This window comes from Pongo pygmaeus, chromosome 15, assembly GCF_028885625.2.
Source record: "Pongo pygmaeus isolate AG05252 chromosome 15, NHGRI_mPonPyg2-v2.0_pri, whole genome shotgun sequence".
In the NCBI taxonomy this organism is placed as follows: Eukaryota; Metazoa; Chordata; class Mammalia; order Primates; family Hominidae; genus Pongo; species Pongo pygmaeus.
Genome location: NC_072388.2, coordinates 75,575,632 through 75,582,287, shown reverse-complemented (window position 1 = coordinate 75,582,287; position 6,656 = coordinate 75,575,632).

Genomic DNA, 6,656 nt, shown 5'->3' with positions numbered 1-6,656 from the left:
AGGAGTTCGAGACCAGCCTGGCCAACGTGGCGAAACCCCGTCTCTACTAAAAACACAAAAAAATTAGCTGGGCATGGTGGCACACACCAGTAGTCCCAACTACTCAAGAGGCTGAGACAGGAGAATCGCTTGAATCTGGGAGGCAGAGGTTGCAATGAGCCGAGATCACACCACTGCTCTCCAGCCCGGTGACAGAGTGAGACTCTGTCTCAAACAAAAACCCCAAAAAACCCCTAAAACACAAAAATTAGCCAGGTGTGGTGGCAGGCACCTGTAGTCCCAGCTACTCAGAAGCAGGAGAATCGCTTGAACCCGGGAGGTAGAGGCAGTTGTGAACCGAGATCACACCACTGCATTCCAGCCTGGGTGACAGAATGAGACTCCATCTCAAAAAATAAAATTAAAAAAAAAAATCTGCTTGCTTTCACTCACAGACAGGGCCATTATGAGGCTTAAGTTGAATACATGTGAAACTAGCGATGGCTTTACAGATGTAGTTTATTATAATTATGGATGTTATGAAATTAACTTACCCATTAGTTCAATAATTTATTTTGTAGAAAAGCATTATCTAAAATCTTGCTATTCAAAGTGTGGTCCACAGACCAGCAGAACTGGCATCACCCCAGAATTGGTTAGAGCTATAGAATGAGTCTGCTGTGGACTGAAAGTTTGTGCCCCGCCCCCCGCCTCCAGCCAGGATTTCTGTGTTGAAGCCTGAATCCCCAATGTGATGGTGTTTGAAGTTGGGGTCTTTGGGAGGTGATTAGGTCATGAGGGTGGGATCCTCAGAATGGGATTAGTTCCCTTATAAGAGGAGACATGAGAGAGAGGATCTCTGTTCTCTGCCACATGAGGATACAGCAAGAGGGTGGCTGCCTACAAGCCAGGAAGCAGGCCCTCCCCAGATACGGAATCTGCTAGCACCTTGATCTTGGGCTTCCCAGCTTCCAGAACCATTAGAAATAAGTGTTGTTTCAGCCACACAGTCTGTGGTATCTGTTTTAGTAGCCCAAACTGACTAAGGCAGAACCTCATCCTAGACCTTCTGAATTGTAACACTGTGCATTTTAACAAGATCTCGAGGTAATTTGTATGCACAGTAAAGTCTGCTATTAGTTAGAAAATGATTAGTTTTAGCGAATTAATAAAATAGCAAGAAAAACAAGCTCTGGAGTTGCTTGGGTGTTAATACTGATTTTGTTCAATTCAGTGTCCCCCATAATATGAAAAGTGGCTGCTCTGATGAGCCTGAATCTCGTTAACCAAATTGTTTGCAAAGCTTAAAAAATGTGTCTGTATCCAAGTTAGGTTCTAGCGGGTGACTTGAAGTTGAAACAAAACATTCCCATATTTCAATCAGTCAGGATAGACTAGGTTATGCTGCAGTAACAACCAACCTGGCATTTCCGAGGCTTTTAAAAGCCCCGGGTGCGTGTGCATCACAGGTGGGTAGGCGGATTCTACTCAGTCCCTCAGGGGTCCAGGCTAGTAGAGCAGCCACCACCCCAAATACTGCAGCGAAGAGAGCTCTGGGATGGGGGGTCTTGCACTGACAATTACAGTTCAGCTCGTATTTAACACACAGCACTTCTCCCACAACCCATTGGTCAAAACTAGTCCCTTGACCCCATCTGCCCACAGCAGGGCAGGAAGCACAATCGTATCCTGTGCTTAGAAGGTAAAGAGATAGAGCTATTTGGTGAACAGCACTAATAACTGCTACAAAGGTTATCCCTGAGTTGGATGGAGCAGCAGCTCCCAGAACTGGGTGTGCAGAAAAATTGACTAGGGCTAGCTCGTAAAATGTACGATTCCAGAGCCCCAATGTAGGGACTCTGAATCAGAATCAAGGAATCAAGTGCACCAGGTGGTTCTGATGCACTGTCTCCACAGACCAGGCTTTGGAAGCCCCTGGCTTTGAGTCCTCATATCCCTTGATCCCATATTGAAGTTTCCTAGCACGCCATAACAAATGACCCCAAACCTAGTGCCTTCAAACAGCAGACACGTCTTGTCTCCCAGCCTCTTTTGGCTGCCGGGGCCTTGGCACTCCTTGGCTTGTAGCTGTATAACTCCCTTTTCTGCCTGTCTTCATGTGGACTTCTGCTCTGTATGTCTGTGGCTTTTCTTTTTCTGTGGATTATAAGGGGCAATTGTCATTGGATTTAGGGCCCACCTGGGTAATCCAGGATGCTCTCATTTTACGATCCTTAATTACATCTGCAAAGGCCCTTTTTCCAGATAAGGTCACATTGGGGGAACATACCTTTTGAGGGGTGTCATTCAATCCACGACAAGCACTCACAGTCACAATGAACCCAGTCTTTGGCCCTTCTCTCTGGACAGCAAGGAGCGGGCTTTGAGAGCCTCACACCACAAGGGGTCAGGCAAGCCTCACGTTTCTGCGGCTCGGGGCCCTCGGCGCCCCGCAGTCCTTTCCCTGTTGGGAAATGCTCCATGCTCCAGTGGCGGGGGTCAATCTGGGTGAGCTGCCAGCTGGGCTCCCGGACCCAACAGCCGATTTTCTCCTCATCTTCCCACAAGAAATAGAGAGATTGCTTGCTAAGAAAGCACCTCCATTTGAACAGCATGCTCTGAAATCACTGCAGGAACTTAGATATTTCAGCAGCCTCAGACCCATCCAGGACCTGCGTGCTGATGGCCTCCCCTGCCTCAGCTGTGAGGGCTGTGTTCTTGAAAGCTCCCAAGGTTGGAGAATTCCAGGTGGATGGTCGTAAGACATTAGGAGGAAAATAGGTGTGGGCATTCAGGTAATCAGACGAACGCTTATTTTCATATTCTTTAAAAGATGATAGTAATGACCACACATTAAATAGAACACTTCAATGTCATTTGACACATCTTGAATAATAATAATGGCTCCTCAACAATTATTTTTCATTTAAGTAATTCCTGTGCTCTTCAGAAACATTTTAGCGCGTTCAATGAGAGTTTAGACATGGATCTTGCTTGGCTTTTGAGATTAGGCCGAGGAAGGGGGACAGTGTTTTCTGTGTGTGCTTTGCCATTCAGGACCAAAGTGCTTGACATTTTACAACAAGGAGTCCCCATGTCACCGTCCCTAGGTCATCACCTGGCACACCTGCAGTTTCTCTACAGGGATGGTTGCCGAGAGGCACGTGGAAGTGTGTCGGAGGGGACTCGAGTTTTTCTTGAGCAGATTCACAACAGAATGGTGGGCTTGCTAGGAGCTTGGACCATCAGACCCTGGCCTTCTGGTCACACCGGCCCCATTGCCACAAGCTGTCAGCCGTGTAGTCACGTCCTCAGAGAGCCCAGCCCAAACAGCCACAGTCTGCATCTCCTTGTCATTGCACTCACTGTGAGGTCCCTCCGTGGCTAGATGGTTGTTTCCTTGTTTCCTTGGTTTCACGTTTGGCATTTTCCCTCCTGGGATGTTCCCGGGGGAACAGTGCCTTTTATATGCAACCCTCTGAGGGTGAGGCCTTGCCCATCCTCGTCTCTGCAGCTTCCCTTGTGCTTTGCAATGTCTAGCACTGAGTAGGTCTTTGATAAATGTTCTTAGGAAAAATGAGTGTCCGCTTGGTTGTGCCTGGAGCTGACCTTCAGGGAGACCTGCTTCTGTTTGTGCAGAAACGTTTCCCTCTGGGAAAAGGAAATCTTCTGTTTATTACTGTGAAAGTTTGTTTTTGACCTGGGGACTTTTCAGAGCCTTCAATATGCAGGATGTGAATTATAATGGCCACGAGGGGAATTTAGCGTGGAATATCAACCTTCTGTCTTCCCGGCTTGGAGCTGTTTTCCCAGAGAAGGCCCAAGGCAGGCCCAGGTTCCATCCCCCTGTCTGGTTGTACTGGCCAGCGAGGGCTCCCCACTGGCTGGGGGACCCTTGTCTCTGCCTTGCCAAAGAGAAGTGGCATGAATTCTGGCAGCACCCTTAACTCTGTGTTGCAGTGGCCACCTCCAAGCTGTGTCACGGTGAGCAAGTCAGCTGGGCTCTTCGGGCCTGGGTTTCCTCACTTATTTCATTTAATCAACACGTTTATTGAGTGCCTGTTACGTACCTGGCACACCGCTAGGAACTGGGGCTAAAATAGTGAGCAACGAAGACAGTCCTGCCTTCATGGAGCTCTCAGTGTGGTCAGGAATCAAGACGCTTCCAAACAGCCCATGTACCAGTCTAAAGATGCAACCGTGACGAGCTCTATGGAGAAGTCACAAATGACATCTGAGATCCTGGGATGGGAAGAGTTGACCTAATGAGGTTGGAGAGCCATGTCAGGGAAGGCTGCTGGAGCTGGAATCCGAAGGCAGGGAAGAGCCACCCATGCACAGGAAACTGCACAGGAACTTCATGGGCTCAGGCAGTTTGGTGGGAGTGACCGTGACAAAAGGATGCCAGTGGGTCTGGGGCAGAGAGAGTGAGGAGGTGGGGAGCACCAGAAGCCAGAGAGGAGGGCAGGAGAAGGTCAAGGAGGACCTTGTGGGCCACATTAGGGGGATTAGGCTTTACCCTGAATCTGTGGAAAGCCATTGATGTGTCTGATGTCTGTGAGTGCAGGGATGGGTGGCACAAAGCTGACACATGACCAGATTTGCATTTTGAGAAAGCACCGTGCTGGGCAATGGATTGAAGATGAACCAGAGTAGGCAGCAGTAGGCCAGACAGGAGGCTAGTGCCATCATTCAGACGGGAGAAGGTGGTCATGGAGAATCAGTCCTCGAATCTTTATTGAGCATCTACTACGTGCCAGGTACGTTTTTTGTGAACAGGATAAGCTTACATTTTAGTGAGAAGGGAGATAGACAGTAAGTATAATAAATAAGTAAATATATTGCAAAGTATTATGTGCAATGGAAAAAGAAAAAGAAATTGAAGAGGGTAAGCAAGATCGGGAATGGGGATGGCTTGATGGCAGAGATCCTTAGGAGATAAAAATGGCGGTGCTCTATGATGAAGGATCAGGTTGGGGGGATTAAGTGAGAGACAGTTGTCAGGCCAATTCCTAGGTTTTTGGTTTGTGCAATTGAGGAATGGTTTAAAAAGAGTTGGCCAGGCGTGGTGGCTCATGCCTATAATCCTAGCACTTTGGGAGGTCGAGGCGGGCAGATCGCCTGAGGTCAGGAGTTTGAGACCAGCCTGGCCAACATGGTGAAACCCCGTCTCTACTAAAAATACAAAAAAATTTAGCCAGGCATGGTGGCGGGCATCTGTAATCCTAGCTACTCAGGAGGCTGAGGCATGAGAATCACTTGAACCTGGGAGGGAGAGGTTGCAGTGAGCCGAGATCAGCCACTGCACTCCATCCAGCCTGGGCAAGAATGAAACTCTGTCTTAAAGAAAAAGAGAAGAAAAGAGAAAAAGCATATTAGACCAAACATTACTCTTCTTTGTGATTCTGTAGTCCCATGGGCTCTGAGACAGTGACCCCATCACCTCAGCTGTTGCAGATGGGCCTGTAATCTTATCTCCACAACCCCAGAGGACTTCCTGCTTTGGAAGCCCCTGTCCAGGATTTGCCACATAAGGATGCGGGCGCTGTTGCTCTTTGCGTGTGGCAGGTCCACTCTGTGGTCCACTGGGGTTCCTGCTATATCTCCATCAAACTCTCTTCCTGGGGTTCGTCACATTTGCCCCAGGAGAGTACTTATTGATTAGGGCTCAATTAACATTCAGTATTGGTGCTACTCACTGCTGCCAGCATCCTCCGTGTAGCCCAGCCCTTGCCACATCCTCCAGCCTCCTTGGTGTCATCTGTCTCCTGAAACAACTCTACCTTGACCCTCCTGGCTGGTGACCAGAGAATAAGATGCTGTGGGGTAGGTTTCTTGAGTTGGGCTGGGAGGAGGGAGCAGGAGCTTTAGTAGCTGAACTCCAAGATCTGCCTATTTCCAGAGTCCTAGGCCACTTGGCAAGACTTCCCACGGCTGGCGATTTCCAGTAGAATCCCAGTGACAAGAGAGATGGGGTTGGCTGACCCTGGGACCTGAGTCTGAGTAGTCCCTGCTGTTCCCTCACTATAGAAAGGCTGAGGCTTCCTGTCAGCCTCCACCTTGGCAAATGCCTGGCGTGGACAAAGAGATATGACAGAATAAAACCATAATTAACATGTATTAAATGCTTCCTATGTGCTGAAGAGCTTTCCATGGATTACTTCATTTAAACCTCAGAGCAACTCTGTGAGGTAAGTGCTATTAGCGTCGTCTTTCTCACTTTAGAGGTGATGTAATCAGGCTTGTATAAGCTGCCCAAGGTCACAGAGCTAGCAAAGTACAGAGCTGGATTCACACCCAGGCCAGCTCTGCTCTGAACCACTGTGCTTCAGCAACTGATGGCTCAGCCTGGAGGTTACCCAACAGGGGATCCCAGTGTTTGGACTCAGTCCTGAGTTTGCATTGCTTTATGCAGCAATTTGGAGCAAGTCCATTTGTTCATTCATTGATTCACCAAATATTGATCTAAGGCCTTCTATGCAAGGGCTGGGGGCAGTGAAATGATGTCATCTTGGAAGAGCTCCCAGTCTGGCTACTGAGACAGACACACAAGCACATCATCAGGGTTGTAGTGGGACAGGTGCTTTATGGAGCAGGAGAGGAGAAGGTGACAATGCTTGTCTGGTATGGGAGTGGGAGGTCTGGGAAGAGGACATGACTTTTCAGAGGAGAAAGGC